Source organism: Megascapheus bottae, chromosome X, assembly GCF_031878675.1.
Source record: "Megascapheus bottae isolate mThoBot1 chromosome X, mThoBot2.hap1, whole genome shotgun sequence".
In the NCBI taxonomy this organism is placed as follows: Eukaryota; Metazoa; Chordata; class Mammalia; order Rodentia; family Geomyidae; genus Megascapheus; species Megascapheus bottae.
Genome location: NC_143547.1, coordinates 47,348,311 through 47,373,598, shown reverse-complemented (window position 1 = coordinate 47,373,598; position 25,288 = coordinate 47,348,311). Strand labels below are relative to the sequence as shown.

Genomic DNA, 25,288 nt, shown 5'->3' with positions numbered 1-25,288 from the left:
CTACTTGTATTGGCAGCAGCAGCAACTGTCTGGCCTATAGCCTGCCTGCACTTGTTTGTGTAGAGGTACAGCAAGCAGCATGTAAGCAGTATAGCTTCCCCACAGCCTCGGAGCAAGTCAACAGTTTTCTCCAGTCACTGTCAAGATGTCATCATCAGCTAAGGCATGTTAGGCTTCTTCAAACAATTAAAAAGGCTAGGTGTATTAATTCTGGCTAACCTAAAAATAGTTTTCTCTGGATGCTGGTGGCTCACACCTGTAATCCTAAAGCCTGAAAACTGAGGATCATGAGGCAGGAAAGTCAGAGACTCATATCCAGTTAACCAACAAAAAGCCAAAAGTGGATGTCTAGCTTTGGTGACAGATCACCATCCTTGAGCAAAAAAGACAATTGCCTGGAATTCAGCACCTAAGAAAATGTTGTTTCATGTACAGCCCAAAATGAATTAATCTGTGGGAACACTAAAAATAATCCCCCTTAGTATTTTTACATGTTTTATAACAAAACCTTAGGGGCGTGTTTGTGTGTGTGTACGTGTGTGTGCGTGTGCGCGCGCGCCCAGGCCTGAGGCTTGAACTCAGGGCCTTGGCAATTTTTTAGGGTCTAAGACCAGGACTTGAATTCAGTACCTGACACTCACACATTAACTAGCACTCTTAACAACTGAGCTATACCTCCAGCCCCATCTCTGAGCTTTTGTTTGCCAGGCTTGAGCTCAGGAGCCCTGTCCTTGAGCTTTCTCCAGACTAGTACTCTACTACTTGAGCCACAGTCCCAGTTTTGGCTTTTTCTGTGTTTGTGGTACCAAGGAATTTAACCCAGGGCTTCATGCATTCAAGATTAGTGCTCTACCACTAGGCAATACTGCCAGTCATCCCTGAGCTTTTTGCTCAAGCCTAGTGCTCTACTTTTTGAGCCACAGCTCCACTTCTGGCTTTCTGGTGGTTAATTGGAGATCAGAGTCTCGAACACTTTCCTTCCCAGGCTGGCTTTAAACCTCAACTCTCAGATTTCAGCATCTTGATGAGTTAGGATTACAGGTGAGAGCCACCAGTCCCTACCCTAAACCTTTTAATCCAAAAGCTCCAGACTCATTGAGCATTTAACAAATGACTACACACAAAAAAAGCAAGATAGCACTTTCAGGTGATATTTATTTTCTTTTTCTTCTCTATATACAGAACTTCTCCACAGACATTTCTTGGCAAATATAAAGCCATTTGGTGTTGGCAAAGTGCCATCAAAATCTAACGGTTAACCAGGGTTAAATCCATCAAGTATTTCCACAGCACAGCAAAGTTCTAGATTAGCTTGGCAATGAAACCACAATGCAAGGAAGGGGAGATGCGAGCCTCCCACTCCATTGTTCACAAGCCGATGATTATACTAGTACACGAGGTTCAGGGGACAAGAAGTGCTAAAACTAGAAGCACACTATATGACCTCAAGGTCCTCTGTCACATCACCTTTCCCCACTGCACCCTCATAATTCTGCAATATCAAATCCACCTGATAAAATGAAGGCTCTCTGACAAACACATTTGCTCTGTGGAGAAGACACTTCTGCTTAAAGCTACTCATTTAAGATGACTTTGAATGTAATTTGTCCCAAAAACTTGTCACGATCCTCACGGTTTTTCAGGTTAGGCGATCCTTCAATTTTGCACTCAATAAAAACTTCTTTTTCAAGCCCCTTGAATCCAAAGGTGACTTGGACAGCAACTAAAGGCTGTAAATAGCCCACATGCAGTTTCTTTCCATAATATGGAAAATACTTCAAGTCTATAATCCCATCCTTGGGATAAACGGATATGGTTGCAATTCTTTCATCCTTGGAAGCACATTTTATCTTTGGTTGTCCTTCAGGCTTTAAGCCAATGATTCTGTTCATTTTCACCAGGATGCAGGGTTTTCCTTGGGAGTAGCCAAAATCCGGATCTTTCAGACCACTGCAAGCATCAAGTAATGAAACAGGAAACTGACACGCGTTGTAAACGGGACCTTTCTGTTCAAAAAGTACTCCATTCCGACAGACTGTGAGATTCTGCTGTTCTTCTAGAGAATATGCCTTCAGAAACCTTTGCAGGTCCCTAACGTATCTTTCATAAGAACGAGGGTCAGAGCTCCTCAATGTATAGTCCAATGCAATTGCTGGTTTTGGAAAAACCATAAGTCCTGGACTAACAATCTGGTCACTGTACTTTGGAAAATCATCATTCAGCGTCTGTAGCATAGCCCACATGGAAAGCGTGAAGAGAGCTGTCAGGAACCCATAAAAAATCAGGTAGAAAAGTAAGAGCAAACCCCAGTTCTGGGCAGTACGCCCCAGGAACTCTCTGGTGGTGGACTTGTAGATGGTAAATGTCCTCTGGGGTCTCCTGTACCTGGAATTCTCATTGTTCCTCATGGTGGATGCTCGGATGATGAGTGGAGAAGCTGCCCCGAATCTCAGTTTGAACGGCTGGTGCTGCCCTGGAGTGCAGCCTGGCAAACAGCAGCTGTCAAGGCAGAGTACCAGTTGGCTCTGGGCCGAACAGAGAACTGCTGCTGGCTGCTGTGCTGAGCCTGCTGCTTAAACCAAGGCAGCCCGAAGTCCCCGCCCCCAAAAAGAAGCCAATCCCTAAACCGCTCGCCCGCCAGCCTTGTGTCTTCCCCCTTTGCTCTCCCCTTCTTTGATTTACTTATCTGGAGAGATACGTAGTTTATTTTTTTTCTTGTTTTCTTCCTGATAATTATACAAAAGGGGTTCAGTTTCACATGTCCATTTACTGTGTACAATGTATCTTGGGGAGAATAGAATCACTTCTGTCATTCTCTCTCTTAGCCTTTGTCTAATCCATCCCCACTCATTTCTTTCTTTCTTTCTTTCTTTCTTTCTTTCTTTCTTTCTTTCTTTCTTTCTTTCTTTCTTTCTTTCTTTTTTTTAGAATCAACTTCTGGTTTTGTTGATAATCGGTTAAGTTTTGTAAATTTGAGTTTCATTGATTTCTGAAATTTTTATACTATAATGGGCTTATGTGGATCTAATTTACTCCCCCCCACACACTCTGTAGTTGCCTGTCCTTGGGCTTCACCTGGGGGCCTAGGAGGTGTCCCTGGAGTTTTTTTTCTCTCTCTCTCTCTTAAGACAAGTGCTCTACCACTTGAACTACAGCTCACTCCTGACTTTTTAATGGCTAATGGGAGATAGGAATCTCAGGTACTTATGCCTAGACTGGTTTTGAACCTCGATGGTCAGATCTCAGCCTCCTCCACTAATTAGGATTACATGTGTGAGCCACTGACACTGAGCTAATTTTCTCTTTAAATTTTTTTCTAAAATGGAAATGTAAACAATTAATTTAAGTCTCTCTTCTGTTTAAAAATATTCATGGCAACTTTATCTTATATATGATGTATTCACATATATATCGTCACAAGGTGGGTGGAGGACACAGGACTCAAAGGAAAAACGATGAATAAGTGCAATAATGGAGCTCAATTCACTATATAACTCATGGATAAAGACAGGAGGGAGAGACTGGGAGAGACTGAGGGAACAGATGACACTGTATAAAAAGAAATGTACGCATTACGTGACATGACATGTACATCACCTGTATCATAACAATAACATAAATTAATTAAAATAAAAATAATAAATACGGGCCCGGAGGTTGGCCTAGTGGTAGAGTGCTTCCCTAGCATGTATGAAGACCTGGGTTCGATTTTTCAGTACCACATGCATAGAAAAAAGCTAGAAATGGTGCTGTGGCTCAAGTGATAGAACATTAGCCTTGAGGTACGCTCAAGAACAGTGATTAGGCTTTGAGACCAAGCCCCAGGACTGGCAAAAAAATTAATTAGTTAATTTAAAATAATTTAAAAAATGCTGGGTGTGGTGGCTCACATCTGTAATCCTAGCTACTCAGGAGGCTGAGATCTGAGGATCAAGTTTCAAAGCCAACCGAGGCACAAATAGACCAGAGACTCTTATCTCCAGTTAACCTCTAGAAAATGGGAAGTGGGGCTTGGCTCAAGGGTGGGGCGGTGGCTTTGAGCTGAAGAGCTCAGGGACAGCACCCAGGCCAAGTTCAAGCCCCAGGACCCCTCCAAAATAATAATAATAAATAAATAAAATACTCATGCAACACTACGAATTTCCATATAAGCCAGGCTTTTAATAAATCCAACTAATTTTGATAAATTTATTTTCATTTTCACTTACATGAGGATATTTTTGAAATGCTTGCTGGGTGTCTATGGCTCACGCCTGTGATCCTAGCTTCTCAGAGACTAAGATCTGATGATCATGGCCAAAGCCAGCCCAAACAAGAAAGTCTAGGAGACTCTTATCTCCAATGAACTACTCAGAAAAATCTGGAAGTGGTGCTGTGACTCAAGTGGTAGAATGCTAGCCTTGAGATTTTTTTTAATCCTTGTTATTTGCTTATTTTTGTTCCAGTCTTGGGGATTGAGTCCTGGATATTGTCCTTGAGCTTTGTTTATTCATGCTGACACTCAAACTCAGTTCCACCTGAGGCTTTTTGGTGGTTAGTTAGAGATAAGTTATATGCACTTTGCTGTGGAGGCTGGCTTCAAACTGCAAACCTCAGACCCAGCCTTCTGAGTATCTAGGATTATTGGTATGAGCCTGGTAATCCTTGTGTTATTTATAAGTGTATTTTTATTGTTCCCATACTTTGAGATTTTCTAGCTCTTTAAAAATTTTTGTTATTTTAATTCTTTTTTTTTTGCCAGTCCTGGGCTTGAGCTCAGGGCCTGAGCACTGTCCTTGGACTTTCTCAAGGCTAGAGCTCTTCCACTTGAGCCTTAGCACCACTTCTGGCTTTTTTCTATATATGTGGTACCAAAGAATCGAACCCGGGTCCTCATGCATGCTAGGCAAGCACTTTAACCACTAGGCCAAACTCCCAGCCCCTGTTATTTTAATTCTATTGTACTATTATTTCTCGCAATCATTCTATTTTTAAAATATGCTTTCTAGGACGAGTGCCAGTAGCTTATCCCTGTAATCTCAGCAACTCAGGAGGTTGAGATCTGAGGATCACTGTTCGAAGCCAGGAGAGCCCAAAAGTCTGCAAGACTTTTATCTCCAATGAACAACAAAAAAGCTGGAAGTGAAGTTGTGGAAATGGAAGCGACAATACTCAGGCTCTGAGTTCAAGCCCCAGGACCGGCATACACAATCATCCATTTTTAGCTGGGCACTGGTTGTTCACACTTATAATCCTAGCTACTTAGGAGGCTGAGATCTGAGGCTCATAGTTGAAAGCCAGCCCAAACAAGAAAGTCTGCAGGACTCTTACCTCCAATTAAGCATCAAAGAATCTGGAAGTGGAGCTGTGGCTCAAGTGATAGAGCACTAGACTTGAAGTGGGTGGGGGGTGGGGGGGAAGAAATCTCATAGACAGTGCCCAGGTCCTGAGTTCAAGCCTGAGAACACACACACACACACACACACACACACACACACACACACACACACACACACACGACAGTCCTTTAGAGATGTTCCAATTAGGTTTGGAAGAGGAGCAATATTTTTTCTGTGTGTATGTCAAGTAATGAGGCTTGAATTCAGAGCTTTAGATTTCCGCTTTGAATTTTCATTCAAGGCTGATGCTCTATCATTTGAGCCACACTTCTAATTTTTTTGCCAGTTCTGGGGCTTGAACTCAGGGCCTTCATACTATCCTTGAGCTTTCTCAAGGCTCGTGCTCTAGCCCTTGAGCCACAGCACCACTTCTTCTGGCTTTTTCTGTGTAAGTGGTACCAAGCAATGGAACCCAGGGCTTTATGCATGCTAGTCAAACACTCTACCACTAAGCCACACTCCTGGTCCCTTGAGCCACACTTTTGTTTCCTACTTTTTGTTGGTAAATAGAACTAAGAATCTCCTGGGCTTCTATGCTCATACTGGCTTTGAGCATGCCCCTCAGATGTCAGCCTCCTGAGTATCTAGAATTACAGATAGGAATTATACAGATAGGCATTATACAGATAGAATTATAGATAAGGCGCCAGCACCTTGCTGGATAGTGTTCTCATTGTTAGGATAGGATCTCAGTCTTTCTTTTTTCTTTTTGCCAGTTCTGGGGCTTGAACTAAGGGCCTGGGTGCTGTCCTGAGCCTCTTTGTGCTCAAGGCTAGTGTTCTACCACTTGAGCCATAGCACCACTCCCAGCTTTCTCTGAGTAGTTTATTGAAGATAAGAGTCTCATGGACTTTTCTGCCTGGACTGGCTTATAACCATGATGGCTAAGATCTCAGCAGCCTGAGTAGATCTCAGTCTTTTAGTGGCCTGTGCCTCTGGCCACTAACCAGAGCTCCTTGAGATTTATTTTTCTCCTTCTCAGACAATATAGTTGTACTAGATTGAAGTTTTCTATTTTCTCCGAATATCTTTGTTAGGTTTTGATTCAATCAAATCAAAATCAAATTAAGGCTCTGATAAAATAGTTTCTGTAGGGCCAGGAGTTTGGCCTAGTGGTAGAGTGCTTACCTAACATGCATGAAGACCCGGGTCTGAATCCTTGGTACCACATACATAGAAAAACCTAGAAGTGGTGCTGTGGCTCAAATGGTAGAGCTCTAGCCTTGAGAGAAAGCCCAAGGACAGTGCTCAGGCCCTGAGCTCAAGCCCAGGACTGGCAAAAAATTATATATATATGTATAATATTATATATTTATATATATATATATATATATATATATATATATATATATATATATATGTCCAGGCGCAGTGGCTCAGGCCTGTAATCCTAGTTAGTTGATCTGAGAATCAAGGTTCAAAGCCAGCCCGGGCACAAAAGGACCTGAGACTTATCTTCAATTAACCTCTATAAAATGGGAAATGGGGCTTGGCTCAAGGATAGAATTGTAGCCTTGGGCTGAAGAGCTCAGGGACAATACCCAAGCCCATGGGTAAGGGGACAGCCTTGAGCTGAAGAGCTCAGGGACAGCGCCCAGGCTGAGTTCAAGCCCCATGATCCCCCAAAACAAATAGTGTCTCTATTGTTTTTAGATTTTTTTTTGTGAGTGAGATTTTTGTTAGGTTACCCAAGTTGGCTTTCAACTCTAGATCCTCTTGTCTCCACCCCACTAAGTGCTGGAACTACTGGCATGTACCACTCTGCCCAAATAATTTCTTTTGAAGGTTGGATATGTTAAGAATGAGTGATAGGCTGTACCTAAAAATGTCACTGGCCAGGGGAAGTTCACATCTGCAATCCTAGCTATGCAGAAGGCTAAGATCTGAGCATCGTGGTTTGTAGCCAGCCTGGTCAGGAAAGTCCATGAAGCTCTTATCACCAACTGATCATGAAAAAGCTGAAAGTGGAGATGTGGCACAAGGTGGAGCACTGGGCTTGAATGAAAAGGGTAAGGCACAGCACCCAGGCAGATTTCAAGCTCCAGTATTCACACACACACACTCACACACACACACACACACACACACACACACACACATGTTACATTCACCTACTTCCTTATTTATTATTCTTACTGTGAACGCTTGGTAGAGCTCTCTGGGATAAATCTCACAAAAGCAAAAGTAGAGTTTTTAACTTTGCAATGAGCTACCAAGCAGAGCTACAGAAAATTCATGAGCAAAAAATCATGGACTCATCAGAATTGAATAAAAAACCACACATAAAATGAAGAACATTGGAAACTGAATAAATCAAACTAAGTCATTTACTCTCATTTAGTTATCTTAAAAGTTTAGTTTGCATTTTTCTATTTCAACAGTTGTTCTTATAGAAATTTCTGCCCTGTTTCTGCATAAGACATTTTCCCCAATATACTTTGCTCCAGCAAAGGAACGAGTCAAAAAAACCAAACGAACAGAATTAATAGCTTTTATTAGATCCAGCGCTTTACTGATTGTAGATATGTTTGAGTATAATAGTAAAACTATAAATTTATTAGCTTATTCAATACTTTTTTGGTGAATTTATTATTTATAGTTCTAGTCTGACAATAGAGTTCTCTTATTTATTCATTTATTAATAATACTAATTATTATTTCTTACAAAATAGCAATACTACTATTAATTATTATTATTTTTACAAAATAACAAGAACAGACATTATAGCATCTAGTGTTATGAGAAAGATTTTCCCTCAGTCGGACGCCGGTGGCTCATGCCTGTAATCCTAGATACTCAGGAAGCTGAGGTCCAGGAATCGCGATTCAAAGCCAGCCCAGGCACGAAAGCCCATGAGACTCTTACCTCCAATTAACCACCACAAAACCAGAAAGGGCACTGTGGTTCAAATGATAGAATGAATGCCTTGAACTAAAGAGTTCAGGGATGGCACCCAGGCCCAGAGTTCAAGACCCATGACTGACAAAAAAAGAGAAAGTTTAGTCAGGCACAATGGCTCATGCCTGTAATCTTAGCTATTCAGGAGGCTGAGAGCTGAGGATCGTGGTTCAAAGCCAGCCTGGGCACTAAAGAACCTAAGATTTTTCTCTCCAATTAACCACTAGAAAAAGGGAAGTGGGCTTGTGGCTCAAGGGGTAGGGTGGTGGCCTTGAGCTAAAGGGCTCAGGGACAGCTCCCAGGCCCAGAGTTCAAGTCCCACACTGACAAAAAATAAAAGAATTATTTTTGTCTCTAATTTGCCTAAAAGCCTGCCATTTAAAGTTCTTGAAGCATATATTTTGGTGTAATCAGTTTAACACAGCACACTTAGTAGAAGAGGCAAGGCTGTCTAAAATACAAATGAGCAATAGTATCCATGGACTTAAAATGGAATTTTGTTTTATATAGTACATAGAAACATTTGAGGACTTAACAGTGCTTTTTTTAAATTAATATTCTTTTTTATTGTAATTAATAGAAGGGTTACATTATATTTGCCAGATAGAAGGTGCATTACTTCACAAACATTGACACCCCTTCTCATGTTTTTGTCCCCATTTCCCTCCCCTCATCTTGTTTTCCCCCTTCCCTCTCCTATTTCAAATAAACAAGTAATCATATGTACATTATACCAGATAGCAAGGTAATATACTGTAACAATATGAGATAACCACGACACAACAAAAGAGGTGAGAAATAACATAGTGCATTAAGTACAGCAATCACACATTATATGGCTCTTGTTTCCATATCCTGGAGGGCCTTTCATTTAGCCTCATCCTATATGGCCTTATGTGTCTAGGTTTTGCTCTATTGTAAATCTCTGCTAGGAGAATCCAAGGTTTATACGAATTATTACAAATGAGGGAAACCATTGAGCCTATGTTCCTTTGGGTTTGGCTTACCTCACTTAATATGATTTTTTTCCAAGTCTTTCTATTTTCTAACAAATGGGGTGATGTCATTCTTTCTGACTGCAGCATAGAATTCCATTTTGTATAAATACCACATCTTGTTGATCAAATCATAAACTGAGGGGCATCTGAGTTGGTTTCATATCTTTGCTATGGTAAATAGTGCTGCAATGGACTTTGTTGTGCTAGTGGGTTTAGTATGTCCTTGTTTCTGGATGGTTGGGTAAATGCCAAGTAGTGGAATTGCTGGGTCATAGGGGAGTTCTATGTTTAGCCTTTTGAGGCACTGCCATACTGCTTTCCATAGTGGTTGAACGAGTTTGCATTCCCACCAACAGTGTAGTAGTGATCCCTCCTGGCCACATCCCCTCCAGCATCTGTTGTTACTAGATTTCTTCATCCTGGCCATTCTAACTGAAATGAGGTGGAATCAGAGTTGTTTTGATTTGCATTTCTTTTATGGGCAGAGATGTCGAGCGTTTTTTCATGTGTCTATAAGTCATTTTTATTTCTTTTTCAGAGAAGACTCTCTAAGTCTTTGGCCCATCTTTTAATGGGATGGTGTTTCTTTGGAGATTAGTTTTGGAGTGATTCTAAATTTTTGAGCTGTTGATATATTTTAGATATGGGGCCTTTGTCCGTTGTATGGTTAGTGAAGATCTTCTCCCACTCTGTAGGCTTTCTAGTTAATTTGCTAGCTATGTTCTTTGCCATACAGAAGCTCTGCAGTCTAATGCAGTCCCACTTATCCAGATGTTCTCTGATTTGTTGTGTTTCTGGGTCCTTATTAAGAAAGTTTCGACCTGTGCCTAGGAGATCTAGTGTTATCTCCTATTCTTTCTTGTAAAGTTTTCAGTGTATCTGCTTTTACATCGAAGTCTTTGATCCATTTGGAGTTAATCTTGGTGCAGGGTGACAAAGAAGGATCCAACTTTAGTTTTCTGCAGATGCTTAACCAGTTCTACCAGCAGCACTTGTTGAAGAGGCTGTCTTTCTTTCATTCTATTTTTATGGTTCTCTTATCAAAGATTAGGTGGCCATAGGTTTGTGGGTTGGTTTATGGGTCCCCAGCTCTATTCCATTGCTCCTCAGGCCTGTTCTTGTGCCAGTACCAAGCTGTTTTGGTCACTATAGCTGTGTAATAGAGTCTAAAGTTTGGTATTGAAATTACTCCTGCGCTTTTCTTTCTGGTTTTTGCTATATGGGGTCTTTTATTATTCCATATGAAATTTTGGATTGCCTCTTCTATTACCTTAAAGAATAACATTGGGATATTGATGGGTATTGCATTGAATTTGTAGATAGCCTTTGGCAAGATTGCCATTTTCATGATGTTAATTCTTCCAATCCAGGAGCATGGAAGGTTTTTCCATTTCCTCAATTCTGCTTTAATTTTCTTTTTCAGGATTTTAAAGTTTTCATCGTAAAGGTCCTTTACATTCTTAGTTAATTCCTAGGTACTTTATTTTCTTTGAGGCTATTACAAATGGTGTTGTCTTCCTGATTGCTGCCTTAATCCTCTCTTTGTTGGCATATAGGAAGGCGGTTGATTTTTGAGGGTTAATTTTATTCCCTGCTACCTTGCCAAAGTTTCAAATCAGCTCGAGCAACTTGGGAGTGGAGTCTATAGGGTTCTTTAAATACAGAATCATGTCATCTGCAAAGAGGGAAAGTTTCGCTTCCTCTTTCCCTATTTGGATCCCCTTTATGCTTGCTTCTTGTCTTATTGCTCTGGCTAGGAGTTCCAATACTATGTTAAAGAGGAGTGGAGAGAGTGGGCATCTTTTTCTCATTCCTTATTTTATTGAAAATGGCTTTAGCTTTAACAGTCTTCATTATATATTTGAAACTATATTTTTTCTGACAAACTATGAATAATCAATCAATAGGACTTATATGTCTAATTTTAGCTTTTGTTATTTAGTGTGTGTCACAATATTAGGTATTTCAGAATTTCCTTATTTAGAATATGTTGAAATACTAAGTATTTAAGAATTTCATTATTTAGTGTATGTTGAAATATTAGGCATTTCAGAATGAAAGTTAACTTTGTAACATAGTGGATCAGTTAATGGAAAAAAATCTTTAGGCCATCAGCCAGTTTAAAAAAAAATACATATTTGAGCCAGGTGTGGTGGCTGAGATCTGAGGATTGAGGTTCAAAGCCATCCTGGGCACAAAAGGACCTGAGACTCTTATCTCCAATTAACCACTATAAAACCAGAAGTGGTGCTGTGGTTCAAGGGGTAGGTTGTTAGCTTGGAGCTGAAGATCTCAGGGACAGTGCCCAGGCCCAGTGTTCAAGCCACAACCGACAACAACATCATCATCAACAACAACAACAAAATACCTGACTCATATCTAAACAGCACATTTACATCATTAAAATTGTTGAGAAAGATGGAATTCCATAAATTTAATTCATAAATTGTCAACCCCTACTTTTCAATTATTTAAATATGATTTTATTGTTATTAAGATGTTGTACAAAAGGGTTATGATTTTGCTTTCATTTCTTAAATTCATATAATAAACTTGACATACATTTTCTTTTCTTTTTCTTTTGTCAATCATAGGGCTCGAACTCAGGGGGCCCTGGTCCCTGAGCTCTTTCACTCAAGATCCTACCAGTTGAGCCACAGCTCTACTTCTGGCTTTTTAAATTGCTTATTATATTGTTATTGTTATTATAGAGTCTCACAAGGGCTGGGAGTTGGGGCTAGTGGTAGAAATCATGCACCAAGCTCTGGGTTTGATTCCTCAGTATCACATACATTGAAAAAAGCCAGAAGTGGTGGTGTGGCTCAAGTGCTAACCTTGAGAAAGTTCAAGGAGAGTGGCCAGGCCCTGAGCCCAAGCCCAAGATTGGAAAAAAAAATTTAAGCCGGGCGCAGTGGCTCACGCCTATAATCCTAGATACTCAGGAGGCTGAGATGAGGATCAAGGTTCAAAGCCAGCACGGGCTCAAAAGGACCTGAGACTCTTATCTCCAATTTACCTCTAGAAAACGAAAGTAGGGTTTGGCTCAAGGGGAGGGCAGTAGCTTGAACTGAGAAGCTCAAGGACAAAGCCCAGGCCAGGGGTAGGGGAGTAGCCTTGAATTGAAGAGCTTAGGGACAGTGCCCAGGCCCAGAGTTCAAGCCCCATGACCTACAAAAAAAGTCTTATACTTTTCTTTCTAGACTGCTTCTGAACCGTGATCCTCAGTTCTCAGCCTCTTGAGTTGCTAGGATTACAGGGGTAAGCCACTAGTGCCCAGCTTGTTTTCTTTCTTTCTTGTTTTAATTATATTTTTATTATTTTTAGTCCTACAAAGGGGTCATAATTCAACAAATCAATTAATAAGTACAATGCATCTTGCTCAGTCTTATCCCTTTCATCATTCTCCCCCAGAAATACATTTTCTTCATTTGACTTTATGCTCTGTAATTTTCTTTCCCATTTTCTAATTTGTTAAAAGGCTCAATTTATAGACCACCTGTCTAAACAAATGGGATACCCTCATTCAAATTACCCAAAGAAGAAAGTGGAAAATGGCTCTATTTTTATATAGTTTAAAAGTATAAAAATTTTAAAGCTTGTGTTTAAAACATGCTATGATACAAATAGTATTTTACTTCTAATCTGTTGGATGAGGCACATAATATTTTTTCTCATATTCTTAGACTACTTTATACTTTAAGATACTAGGCGTGTTTTCTTGCTAATTCTGGTTGATGTATCGTGATACTGTTTGTGCAGATAAAATTAAACTTGTGTGTGTTTGGGTGACAAGATTTCTTCTATAGAATGAAGGAAAACCAGAATATTGTTAAAAAATACAGGTGGCTGTAATAATGGTCAAAAAATTGGTCACCTTGGAAGATGTTTTAATTCAGGTTTCATATACTTTGGAGGCTTCTCTTGGATATATTTATTCTAAACAACAACAGAAAAGCATAGACTCTTGGCTGGTCCTCTGCACTTGTCTCACTTGTGTGCAACAGCGGGATTTGGTTGCCAGGGTAACAGCAGGGGCAGCGAGTCTACCTAGTCCAGCAGCTATAGGTGGGCCTAAGGGAGAACAGCTTTCAGGCAGATCTCCTGCGCCACTGTGTTGCTAGAGCCATAGCTACAGCACACAGTGATCCTTTTAGCACTTAAACCAAAGCTTTGTCCTGTAGTCACCCATCTTCCAAGAGCTTGTATCTCTATTGGAGCTAAAGGACCCATGGGCCGGGCACAGATGCTTCAGGCCTATAATCCTAATTACTCAGGAGGGTGAGATTTGAGGATGATGGTTCAAATCCTTCCAGGCAGGAAAGTCTGTGAGACTCTTATCTCCAATTAATCAGCAAAAAAGTTTTGAAAGTGGAACTGTGGCTCTAGGGGTAGAGTGCTAACCCTGAGGAAAAAAGCCGAGGGAGAGCCTGAGTCCCTCAATCAAGTCTCAGTGCTGGCACACATTGATTGTGGGACAGAAGAATCTGAGAGGCCTGTCAGAATTTGCTAGAGTCTGGTAAATGCACCTGTAGGCTTGATGGGAGGGCCAGGAAGGATGGGGGTGGGGTGGGGAAATGGGGGATGGGAAGAATGGGGAGCAGTGGAAGGGATGAGGGAAGGAGGTCCAAGAACATTATGAGCACTGATAGCCCCAGCCTTGGTCTACTTGAGCCATAAAAAGCTTTCCTGCCTCTTCAGCAGAGTTTCTCAGCACCCCGAGGTCCTGTAGCTCCCATGAGGCAGGTGAATCCTGGCCCATGGTATCATGCAGAATTCAGAATCCTGCTGTAGGGATTACGCCTTATCTAGCTTGAAGGCCAGTTGCTAGGGATTGTGTGCTGATGAGGAAGTGCACTCTGAAGATGGCCACATTTCTTCCCTAAGAAATTGTCACTTTAAAAATGTTGTAAAATGGCGGGGAATATGGCCTAGTAATAGTGTCTAGCATGATGAAACTCTGGGGTCAATTCCTTGGTACCACATACACAGAAAAAGCCGGATGTGGTGCTATGGATCAAGTCGTAAAGTGCTAGCCTTGAGAAAGCCCAAGGACAGTGCCCAGGCCCTGAGTTCAAGCCACAGGACTGAAAAAAAAGGAGGGCTAGGAATGTTGCCTAGTAGTAGAGTGCTTGCCTAGTACCACATACACAGAAAAAGCCAGAAGTGGTGCTGTGGTTCAAGTGGTATAGTCCTAGCCTTGAGAAAAATAAGCCCAGGGACAGTCCCCAGGCCCTGAGCTCAAGCTCCATGTCTGACAGAAAAGAAAGAACATAATAAGATTTAAAAAGGCTCAAGCCTGTAATCCTAGCTACAATCCTAAATACTCAGGAGGCTGAGATCTGAGGATTACGGATCAAAGGCAGTCCAGGAAGAAAAGTCCATGCGACCTCTTATCTCCAATAAAATTACTCAGAAAAAGCCAGAAGTGAAACTGTGGTTCAAGTGGTAGAGCACTAGCCTTGAGCACAGAGAGGCTCAGGAAGAAAGCCTCAGGACCCGAAATAGATACATAGGTAGATAGATAGATAGACAGACAGACAGATGAACGGTAAAGCTGGGAGCCAGTGGATCACACCTGAAATACTAGCTACACAGGAAGCTAAGATCTGAAAGCCAGTCCAAGCAGGAAAGTCCCGTGACACTTTTATCTCTAATATCTAGCAGAAAATCAGAAGTGAAGCTGTGGCTCTAATTGGTAGAACATTATTCTTGAGTGCAAAAACTCAGGCACAGTGCTTCATTTAGTTTTTCCTTTCTTCGTCATTGGGCAGCTAATATTTTCTTTAGTTTCTGAGCTGTAATCATGGACTTGATGTAATTTAAGAGATGGTCTAAGGATAGTTGGTGCCTTTGACTTAATTTTACTGATAGTATATATTGAATGTAATATTTTAGTATACTTATAGTGAATTTGCTACTACAGTCAAGTACACAGAGCTTATCTATTATCCTGAATAGTTATTGAAGGATATGGCTCAACCCTCTAGGCCCATTCTTTCTATGTATCCAAAGATGAAATATGAAGGATTGACTCCCACCCTGTTTTCCCAGTTGTATCCAGATACAGGTAAGCCACCAAAGATAAGTACGCTCTGCCTGACTCCAGCAGGGCAACTTACCTAAGCCTAGTTGTAAATATCCCATCATGGGCCCAACCGGAAAGCCCCCACCTCCCTTGACCCAATGGTTTTTACATTAACTTCTGCCCCCTTGTTCAGAACCCATAAAAATCCAGGTCCTTTTCCAGCTCAGATGTACAACTTCCAATCCTGCAGAAAGTTCTGTGCCCTTTGCTGTTCCTCAATAAACAGTCCTAATCTGTTGACAATCCAGTTCGGCCTATTCCTTTTCCGTTCTCGTCCATTTTCCTACCAGTTATCCTCATAAAACTTATTTTCCTTTGGGGATGGCAGGGCTCAAGTGGTAGAGTCCAGTAAGCCAGAGGGCTTACCTGGCCAGTAAGTCCAAGGCCCTAAGTCAAACCCCGATACTACCAACCCTACCCCCTATTTTCCCTGTTGATAAGAGGAAACAGCAGATGGTGGAATGTGATGAAAAAATATTTGTACCACAGCTGTGAGTATGCAAGAGGGCAGCTTTTGTTTATTATATCATACTGTTCTGTGAAGTTATCCACTGTGTAACAAGTTCACGATTTCAGATTAGTTAATGGACAAGATTCCAACTGTAATGGCACAGAAAAGGGTCTAACAAGTCATTTATGGATAAGATGGATTGGATAGGTTCAAACCCAAATTATCATTATGATTATATTTCCTTGAATAAATCAAAAAATTAATATGAGGGAACAGAAGAAAGATTTTCTTCTTTCCTGGTCACATTCTGTATATAATTATGAGAACTTTATGCTCCACTCATTAGAAATTATTTATGGTGCTAAATAAAGAATTAGAAACATCTAAGAAAACTGCTGTATTACTAATTCAATTTCTAGATATCAGTTTAAAAGAGAGAAATAGCTAGCTGAAAGTATGAATTCACAATATTGAGTTCTAAGTATTCTATTGAGTGACTATGATATAACTGACTTACCAACTCTTACTTTTTTGGTAGTAAATGCCTTGCTTCCTTTTAAATTAAAATTTAAACCTAATTAAATTTTAATTTATTTTTTGTTTCTTTTTAAAATATTTGTTCCCCATGCCCTGCTAGGATTACAGGTATGACCCTCAGTGACCGGCTTATTTGTATTTCTTTTTTTTTGCCAGTCCTGGGCTTGAACTCAGGGCCTGATCACTGTCTTTGGACTTTTTCTCAAGGCTAGAGCTCTACCACTTGAACCTCAGCACCAATTCCATTTTCTTTCTATGTACGTGGTACTGAGGAATCAAACCCAGGTCTTCGTGCATGCTAGGCAAGCACTCTACCACTAGGCCAAACTCCCAGCCCTTATTTGTATTTCTTTTGCTTACTCACTCAGAGCTTCCAGGTGTGTGGTATGCATGTAGTGTGTGTGTGTGTGTGTGTGTGTGTGTGTGTGTGTGTGTGTGTGTGTGCCAGCCCTGGGGCTTGAAGTAAGTTCCTAAACACTGTTCCTGATCTTTTTTTTTTTGCCAGTCCTGGGCTTGAGCTCAGCGCCTGAGCACTGTCCTTGGACTTTCTCAAGGCTAGAGCTCTACCACTTGAGCCTCAGCACCACTTCCGGCTTTTTTTCTATGTATGTAGTACCGAGGAATAGAACCCGGGTCTTCATGCATGCTAGGCAAGCACTTTAACCACTAGGCCAAACTCCTGGCCCCTGTTCCTGATCTTTTGTGCTCAAGACTGGTGCTCTTAGTCACAGCTCTATTTCTGGCTTTTTGGTGGTTAATTGGAGATAATATGTCTTACAGAGTTTCCTGCCTATGCCTACATCAAACCATGATGTTGAGATATCAGTCTCCTGAGTAGCTAGGGTTACAGGTGTGATATTTGGTTGTGGTATGTCACTTTTACTACTGTGTGTGTGTGTGTGTGTGTGTGTGTGTGTGTGTGTGTACATTCCATCTCAATTGAATCTAGTGGAGATTCTTCTTAATGTTCTGCTGATTCAACTAGCCCACTTTTTCTTGAGTTTGTTTTGTTTTGTTTTCTTTTTTTGCCAGTTTAGGGCCCGACACTACCACACTGAGCTTCTTTTGCTCAAGGCTAACTAACCCTCTACACTTGAGCCACAGCACCACTTCTTGGCTTTTCTGAGTATGTAGTACTGGGGAATCAAACTCAGAGCTTCATGCATGTGAGGCAAGCACTCTTCCACTACGCCACATTTACAACCCTCTTGAGGATTTTTATGTCTGTGCCTACAATTGTATTTTATTCTAGAGTGACTGACTCTGGCTTTGGTCTGAGCATATATCATTTAGTATATAAATATATGTAGTTGTCTCTTAAAATACTTTGCATTTCTGTGGATCACTTGTAATGTCTACTCTTCAAATGCAATTTTGTTTTTTCTGGACTTCTTTAGAAAACCTATTTAGGGGATTGTCATTTTTATCTTTCTAAACTGTAACTTTTTAGTTTCATTTATCTTTTGCTACTGTTTTTCTAGTCTCAGTTTCATTTATTATTGCTTGAAATTTCTCTTTTTTTTGCCAGTCTTAGGCTTGAGCTCAGGGCCTGAACACTGTCCTTGGAGTTTCTCAAGGCTAGAGCTCTACCATTTGAGCCTTAGCACCACTTCTGGCTTTTCCTTTGTATGTGGTACCGAGGAATTGAACCCGGGTCTTCGTGCATGCTAGGCAAGCACTCTACCACTAGGCCAAACTCCCGGCCCTCTTTTTTTTTTAAGCTTAAAACATTACTGTGAGAATTTTTTTTAAAGAATTTATTAACGTTGATTTTTACATCATATTTCAAATGTCATGTTTAACAAACAAGTATTCAGGAAGGGAATCTCTCTATATAATCACTGGTACTTAGGTTTTAGAACATAATTAAAATTAAGCTGAGGGTTTGTATGTCATAGATACATATTAATCTATGTAATAAAATATTATGTCTATAGAGAATACAGCCCGTCATAGATTTTTTGATACTTTTTTTTTGCCAGTCCTGGGCTTGAGCTCAGGGCCTGAGCACTGTCCTTGGACTTTCTCAAGGCTAGAGCTCTACCACTTGAGCCTCAGCACAACTTCCGGCTTTTTTCTATGTATGTGGTACCAAGGAATCGAACCCGGGTCTTCATGCATGCTAGGCAAGCACTCTACCACTAGGCCAAACTCCCAGCCCGTGCCATAGATTTTTATGTCTATGAGTTATGTTTATATCTCCAAGACCGTGTCCATAACCTTGGGTACCCAAATATTGAGTCATTTCTCTTATACTATTTGGATCTAATATGAACATATTAAGGATACCGTGTGCCTTTTGTTCCTTTAGTCTTGACTTATCTCACTCAACATGATTCACTCTAGCTTCATCTACTTCCCAGCAAATGCCATTGTTTTATCTTGTCTGCTGGCTATGTAGAATTCCATTGTATATAGATATACCCCATTTTTGTTTCCATTCATCTGCAGTAGGGCATCTGGATTGTTTCCATTGCTTGGCTATTGTGAATACTGCAGAGATGAACATAGCTGAGCAGGTGTCCTTATCATATCCTGGGTTATGATGTTCAGGATAGATGCCCAGGAGTGATATTGCAGGATTGTAGGGAAGGTCTATTTTCAATTCTGTAAGAAACCTCCAATGCTTAGACATTTCTTATTGCCTTCTTTCTGCTAACTTTGACCTCACTTTGTCTTTTCTAGTTCCTTGAGGCATAAAGTTGTTTGTGGGCTAGTTTTCCTTAATGATTTTCTTTTTAATATGCTATTCTTAGAACTGCTTTTGGTATAACCTACAATTTTTGAAAGTTGTGCTTCTTAGTATTTTTTTTGTCTAAAAGATAATTTTTATTCCCATGTTGGTTTCTTTCTTTGATCCACTACTTGGTTAAAAAAAAAACTATTCTCTTTGGTCTGGGAATGTGGGTTAGTGGTAGAGTGCTTGCCTAGTGTGTATGAAGCCCTGGGTTTGATTCCTCAGCACCACATAAACAGAAAAAGCCGGAAGTGATTCTGTGGCTCAAGTAGTAGAGTGCTCGCCTTAAAGCACAGAGAGGCTCAGGGACAGTGCCAGGCCTTGAGTTCAAGCCCCAGGACTGGCACACAAAAAAAGAGAGGACATATTGTTTGATTTTTTTTAAATGGCACAACACTTATTTATTTCAACCTTCAAACCACATGAAGACATGACGTTTGACGCCAAATCATGCAATATTAAAAGAACAGTAGAAATATTAACAGAAAGAACATCTTTTTTTTTAAAAAAAAAGCAAGTATTTCACATTTTACCGCAGTGCTTTAGCAGTATTGGCAAGTATTTCTTGCCAACTGCTTTGGATAACAGGGATCTGAACAAGCCCCATGTCACAGCAGAAGTCCCTCATTCCATGTCACTAACCCATACTGCTCTACTCCAGACTTCTGTCAATCTCACCTTAAGATGTGAGGGGATATTGTGCGTGATCACAATGAAAGCTACCTACAAACCAAAGCAGTGGCAGGAAAGTAAACAAGGTGTCTAGTAAGGCATCAGGAAGTCACTGCCAGTTTAGTTTTAGTTCTCAGTCAACCAAATAATCAGAAGCTTAATCAACAGGCTGGAGTTGAAGATTTCTAAGGACAGTCCTGTACTGTTTATTTTATTTTTTTGGTAAATGTTTTATATAAAACATGAAATCCAGTTCTACTGTATAAAAAGCTGAATATTGGGGGGAGGGAAATGGGTACCAAGACACGTGAAAGGGGATCAATGTATGTGAATTAATGCACCTTCTATCTGGCAAATATCATGTAACCCTTTTACTAATTACAATAAAAAAAAAACAAAAAAAACAAAAAAAACAAAAAAGCTGAATATTTTAATAGTAAAAATATATATGTTTAAATTTCTCTTTTTAAAAAGACACATAATAACAATACTTCAGAAGACTCATTTAACTCCTCCCCACCTCCTACAATATCAACTGTCCACCCGGGCAGGATACATTAAGGCAAAGGCTCCAGGAGAGACACATCCACCTTGACTGTGGCTGGAGAGACAGAAGGTGAGCACACTGCTCCTCAGAGGGTCAGCAGAAAGGCTTCTCCCTCATGTTCACCGAGCCATCCTGCATCCCAAAGTACACTCTCTGTGCCATGTTGATGAACAGGCCTGTGTCTACCACACCTGGGATCATTTTAATAGCAGTATTCACTTCACTCCATTTGTGCACCCGATCAAACTTCCAATCCAGGATAAAGTTCCCATTATCTGTTACCACAGGACCTGCTTTGTTGACAGCCATTCGAAGTTCAACTTCACCCCCAAACTTCCGGGTCACAGCTCGGCTCACGGGGACGTAGGCCATTGGGATGACCTCTATAGGGATTCCTTTGTGCCACTGATCCCCAAGGTTCACTGAATCTTTCCTGAAATCAGCAATCACGATGAACCGACTGGCATACCCAGCCACAATCTTCTCCTGGGTCAGGCAGCCCCCACCACCCTTTATGAGATTGAGTTCAGCATCTACTTCATCAGCACCATCGATGGCAAGGTCAATCTCTGGGTGTCGATCCAGATCACTGAGGGTTAAGCCATACTGTAGGATGAGCTGCCGGGCCTGGAAGGAAGTGGGGATACAGACGAGGTTCAGATTCTCTTGCTTCACTCTTTCAGCTATCCGCTGCACAGCATGAACAATTGTGGAACCACTTCCAATTCCCAGCACTTGGTTATTCTTCACGTGGTTTTGCACGGCCGCGCGACCCGCCAGCTTCTTCGCCTCTTCGGCCTTGGACATTGTGGATTGGGTCGGGCAACCCCTGTGGGAATCCGGGCCGCTAGCGCTCCCGCCGCCCGTACCACTGCGAGTCCGGACTGTTCACGCCCAGGCAGCTGCATGAGGGAACCCGGGAGGACCCAGCTGTTCCCGCCTCCGCCAGAGGCCGCGCCCCCGGCCCACCCGGGCAGCGGGGCCAGGACCCGCCCGTAGAGGGTGCTGAAGGGCCCCATATTGTTTGATTTTTAAGTATTTTTTATTTTTTCCAAAATTCTGTTGTGATTGATTTCATTTAAAGGTATATGATATGATTTTGATCTTCTGTGGCAAAGTTTAGACTGGTACTTGAAGGCATTTTGGGCCTTTTAATATTCTTGCCTCTATTAACAGGACAAGTCTTTCTCTGTGTTATTTAAGAACAGTAATTTAAACATGTGCATATTTGTTTTTTTTTTTTTTGCCAGTCCTGGGCTTGAGCTCAGGGCCTGAGCACTGTCCTTGGACTTTCTCAAGGCTAGAGCTCTACCACTTGAGCCTCGGCACCATTTCTGGCTTTTTTCTATGTATGTGGTACCTAGGAATCGAACCCGGGTTTTCATGCATGCTAGGCAAGCACTTTAACCACTAGGCCAAACTCCCGGCCAGCATATTTGTTTTTAATGTATCATCTGTGTCATTTGGAAGTGTTTTGTTTCTTTTATGGTTTTGGTGACACGATCTTGCTCAGTTGCTCAGGTTAATCTTGAACTTTGAGCCTTGTGACTCACACTCTCAAATAGGATTATAGCTATATACCATTGCTTCCAGTTTTTTTTTCTGGCAGCAGTAAGTCTGATGTTCTTGCTTTTTACATGTACCAAAGTTATTTGTTCCTCTTTTTTTTTTCTTTGTACTGGTACTGAGCATTTAGCTCAGGGCCTCACAGTTGCTAGGCAATTGCTTTATCATTTGAGTCATCCATACAACAATGCTGTTTTATTTTATTTTTCAGATAGTGGATCATATTTTTTTTCTAAGACTGGTCTTAGATTGTAATGCTACTGTGTCCTGGGATTTTACAGGCACTAACCATCATCTCTAGCTTGTTGATTGACATAGGATCTCAATAACTTTTTTTCTCAATCTGCCCTACCAATTTTTGTTTGCCAGTTCTGGGCTTGAGCTCACGGTCTCAGCACTGTCCTTGGACTTTCTCAAGGCTAGAGCTCTACCACTTGAGCCTCAGCACCACTTCCAGCTTTTCTCCAAGTATGTGAGGAATCGAACCTGGGTCTTCGTGCATGGTAGGCGAGCACTCTACCATTAGGCCAAACTCCGGGCCTGGCCTACCAGATTTTTTTTTGGCCAGTCCTGGGCTTGAGCACTGTCCTTGGACTTTCTCAAGGTTAGAGCTCTACCACTTGAGCCTCAGCACTATTTCTAGCTCTTTTTCTATGTATGTGGTACCGAGGAATCGAACCCGGATCTTCGTGCATGCTAGGCAAGCACTCTACCACTAGGCCAAACTCCCGGCCCTGGGCCTACCAGTTTTTATCTCCTGAGTAGTTGGGATTTCAGGCCTGTCCCACTATGCCTAGACCAAATGTCTCAGACTTTTTGATTGAATGGTGCAAGTCTGATTATTACTTTTTTCACTGTTAAATCAGTTAATATTCCTATGACTTTTTGAGCACTCATAATTTCCATCAATTTATAATCAGTTGATTATGTCTTGCTTTTACTTTAAAAATTATTTTTAGTAGCTTACAGGAGTTATACACATGGGATTTCAATGTTACTTTTCTACACATGTTTACAATATTTTCTAATCAATTTTTAACACTTCTATCAACTCTCTCCTCTTTCCCCTTTCTCCAATTTCAACACATTTCGTGGCCCCATGTTCCTAGCTGCAAACAATCTGCTTTGAGAATATTCATCCTCCTTGTTTTCCCAACCCCCTCCCTCACACTAGTACCTACCCCTACACTCCACACAGAGCCTCATTTTCTTTTCCTACCCCCTGCATCCTTTTGATCAACAGCTTTCACTGAGGTTCTGTTTCTTTGTGGGTTATGGAGCTTGAACTCTGGGCCTGGACATTATACCAGAGCTCTTCAGCTCAAGTCTACTGCCCTACCCCTGGGGTCACAGCGCCACTTTCGGTTTTCTGCTGATTAATTGGAGATAAGAGTCTCATGGACTTTTTAGTGCCTGAGCTGGCTTTGAATTATGATCTTCAGATCTCAGCCACCTGAGTAGCTAGGATTACAGGCTTCCACATGAGTGAAATGATACAATATTTGGATTTTTGTTACTCTTACTTTTTTGCCACTCCTAGGGCTTAAACTCAGGGCCTGGGTACAGTCCTTGAGTTTTCTCAAGGATAGAGCTCTTCCAGTTAAGCCACAGCACCACTTCTGGCTTTTGCTGTATATATGGTATGAAGGAATCAAACCCAAGTTTTTGTGCATGCTAGTCAAGCACTGTACCGCTAGGCCACACTCCCGGCCTAAGTATGATTATAGCAGCCTTTACTCTAGAGTGAATTTTGGATTGCAACAGAGTCAATATCCTTCTCAGGGGATTATTCAATACATTCGGTATTATATAATGTTTTCAACTCTAGCCGTTGGGAAAATGAACTCTTCGTAACTCAGCATGAGCTCCGAACAGCGTTTCTTTCTTTTATATCTTTTATGCCAGTCCTGGGCCTGTGTACTGTCCTTGAGTTTTCTTGCTTGAGACTAGGACTCTACCACTTGAACCATGGTTTCATTCCTGCCTTTCATTGCTGCTTAATTGGAGAGTAGTATCTCACGGTGTGCCCTGGCTGGTTTTAAACTGTGATTCTCAGATCCCAATCTTCTGAGTAGCTAGGATTATAGGCATAAACCACAGATGACCTTAACTATTTTTTTCTTCCTTTTATTTTCTCAGACCAGAACTTAAAACTCAGTATCTGTCACTTTTCACTCATTGACTGGTGCTCTACTACCTGAGCATGCTTCTAACCACTCCCTCCTCTCCTCACCTGTTTCTTTTGTTTATGTTTACCAGGGCTAGACATGCTGTCTCACTCCTGTAATCACAGCTACTACAGAGGCAGAGTCTGGGGAGATCAGGTTGGAAGCTAGCCTAGGCAAAAGTGTGAGGCTGTACTTGCCAAGAAACTAAATCAGGTTTCTTGACCTCTTAGGGCCAGCAAGTCAGAACAGAAACTCCTGGAAGTGCCACATCCAAAAGATGTTACCAGATATCTCTTCATGGTAACTGTGCCGGAAAATCATGCAGAAGACAGAGACATCCACAGATCAGAACAAAGTTTACTCATTCCTGCAGAGGAACTCAGTGTTAACACTGAGAAGGGTCAGAGAAACTGGGAGCAGGAAAGTGGGGTTTTAGGGTTTTTAAGTGTAATAGGGAAATGAGAGTTTTTTGGAATGTCCTTGCATCTGGTGCACGTTCAGATAAGGTCAAGGGGTGATTTTTTGCTGAGAATAACTTAAGGACAAGGATTAGCTATTCCTAGTTACTGAGGAGGCTGAAATCTGAGGATTGTCATTCAAAGGTACCCTAAGAAGAAAGTCTGTGAAATTCTAATCTCCAGTGAATCACCAGAAAACCAGAAGTGGAACTGTGGTTCAAAGTGGTACAGTGTTAGCTTTGGGCAAAAGAGCTCAGGGGCAGCATTCAGGCCCTGAAACCCTATGACAGATTTAAAAAAAAAAAAGATTCTGGAGAGGAGATTTTTCAGGAGGTCCTCAGGGGAGCGTGTTCATTGGGCCATAGGAGCAAAACTGAGTTAAGAGAACAAAGCAGAGTCCCATCATTAACCAGCTTGTTATCAGAGCCTCTGACCACAAAATTTGATTCTCAGTTCAAAATCTTACCTAAAATAAAAAAAATGTCAGAACATACAGGAAAGAGAAAAAATAAATTTATGTCTGGATTTGGCCCACACTGAGGAGAGAAAATTTGGGGTCTTTGTATTTCCTAGCAGTAGCACAACTGATGAACAAGACGAAGCAAAAAGCAGGAAATAGCAGGTAGCTCATCTCCATACCCAGCATGGAATTTTTCGCAGAGTAATGCTAATTCCTGGTTGCCCGACTTACATAAATTTTTAAAATAACTTCCACCTAAAGTTAATAGAATCTGTAGATGCGGAACCTGCAGATAGAGTGAACTAACACCAATTGTTAGAATGCAGGAATGC

General features: G+C 41.2%; 2 pseudogenes; both read right to left on the bottom strand.

The window, feature by feature from the left end:
- Positions 1 to 1,291: 1,291 nt before the first annotated feature.
- On the bottom strand, positions 1,292 to 2,518 carry LOC150041014 (sodium/potassium-transporting ATPase subunit beta-3 pseudogene; annotated as a pseudogene).
- A 17,730-nt stretch (positions 2,519 to 20,248) lies between these two features.
- LOC150041013 (ribose-5-phosphate isomerase pseudogene) lies at positions 20,249 to 21,323 on the bottom strand (annotated as a pseudogene).
- Between the last annotated feature and the right edge of the window lie 3,965 nt (positions 21,324 to 25,288).